Source organism: Tamandua tetradactyla, chromosome 15, assembly GCF_023851605.1.
Source record: "Tamandua tetradactyla isolate mTamTet1 chromosome 15, mTamTet1.pri, whole genome shotgun sequence".
Taxonomy (NCBI): Eukaryota; Metazoa; Chordata; class Mammalia; order Pilosa; family Myrmecophagidae; genus Tamandua; species Tamandua tetradactyla.
The window spans coordinates 60,422,532-60,424,423 of NC_135341.1; the positions used below are offsets into that span (position 1 = coordinate 60,422,532).

General features: G+C 41.9%; 1 non-coding gene across 1 annotated transcript; it reads right to left on the reverse strand.

Moving 5' to 3' along the window:
* Positions 1 to 1,242: 1,242 nt before the first annotated feature.
* On the reverse strand, positions 1,243 to 1,433 carry LOC143658149 (U2 spliceosomal RNA). The gene has a single exon (XR_013163164.1). It is a non-coding gene; the product is annotated as a U2 spliceosomal RNA (small nuclear RNA).
* Positions 1,434 to 1,892: the final 459 nt, after the last annotated feature.

Here is a 1,892-nt window from a genome sequence, read left to right on the forward strand (position 1 = left end):
CCTGAAGAGAAGTGCTAGAGAGTTTCAGAAGCAGCATTTTAGCTCTTCTTAGTAAAAATCCACAGCAATCTTGGAGACAGCATTCAGAGTCTCCTTAGGTAAGATCCATAGCAAAGCATAAGATTCTGATGAGGTGCTCTCTTTCTTTCATAAGATTTTTCTCTCCTGTCTTCTTTTCCTAAGTTTCTCCTTTTTCTTTATCTAACCGCTTGCATGCAGTTTTTTTTCTTTCCTCTTTTTATGATATCTTCACATAATAATGGCCAAATTTCAATTAACGTATGTAACTGGGCCCAGTTTGGTCCCCAGGGAACTGGCTAGGGACCAAGATGAGCTTCCTGGGACCTAGATATTTTTATTCAAGTACACCACCCTCTTGGAGGATAGCCAGTCCTCCCAGCTAGAGTGCACATTTCAACTGTTTCTTACCAAGGTCATGCAATGGCAACATCAGTTGTACCTAGACTCCCCCACCATGGGCAAGGGAGGCGATAATGTCACCAGCCTCTTGGTCCTGGTTGAGCCCCCAGAAATGTTGTGTGAAATGAGGGACAAGGCTGCAAGCCTCCAGAAATGTTACACGGAAACAGAACAAATAAGGGCTGAGGCTCTGAAGTTTCAGGAAGTAAGTTTTATTGTCTATGGCCATAAGGCTCAGCTGAGTAGCCTCTAAAAGTCTGAGCCTTGAACAAAAGGTTAACATCAGTTTTTATAGACAGGATGACATGTTAAAGACAAGGTAAACGATTGGCTGGTTTAAATCAGGAAGGGCATGAAGCTAGGTTTACAGAATCAGATGAGTGATTGGGGGGAGGGGGTTTCACAGGGACTTCTATTATCCTGGCTATTGATCATCCTGGGGGCCTGGGAGATTTTTCAATAGGGAATGGCCCAAGCAAACAGGGGCCTGCCTGCTGCAACAGGAAGTGGCTTTAACAAACAGGGGCTGCCCTCAACAAACAGACTTAACGAAAAACAACAGCAACAGCCAGCCCCATGCATACCGGTTATGAAAGCCATAGAGAAAAAGCCATATATCCATAAAAGACTATGAATTTGTTTAATGAAAGTAATTGTATAGGGCAATGGACAATATAGCAGATATTGTAATATACAACAAGAGGCAGTAATTAAAATACTGGAAGAGGGGCAAGATTGAATCATTGGTCTGAATTACTCACCACTCCCCTTATAGTAGTATTATACATCCATAACCTTGCCAGAATATATTCTCTTTTTTTTTTTTGGTGCACCATTCCTGGAAGTACTGCAATACCAGGTCAATGCGTGGAGTGGACGGAGCAAGCTCCCACTCCATCTCCCTGCTCCAAAAATCCATTCAATACACTGTCCTTGGATAGAGGACATATCAGATATCAAACTGATAAGAACAGATACTACACTTGATCTTAGCCAAAAGGCTGAGAAGTGATAGAATATATTCTCTTGATATATATTTTTTTGACTTCGGGCTTGGCCACGGAACTTGTTTAACCAATAAAATGTTAACTGGCAGGACATGAACAGGAGCTTGACGTGTGCTTGTGTGGTTGGGCTGCCTTCTTACAGCATTGTCTTGGCAAAGAGGATCATATCCTGAGTGGGTGCTAGTGGCTGAGGGACACATAAAGGGGACTTTGAACCAAACTGCAGTCTGGAGCCAGGCTCGGCCTCCCCAGCCTATGTTAGTTGAATACTGTCCAACATATGGTCGCGTGAATGAGAAATAAATGTTTTTCTTGCCTACTACTAAGATTTTTGTGGTCATTCATTATATATCAAAATCTGGCTGCTACAGAAGACATAGACCAACAGATTCATTTTTTAAAATGGATACAAAGACATATAGAAATTTAGTATATGATGGTGCTTCAAATTGTAGGCTGAAAGAT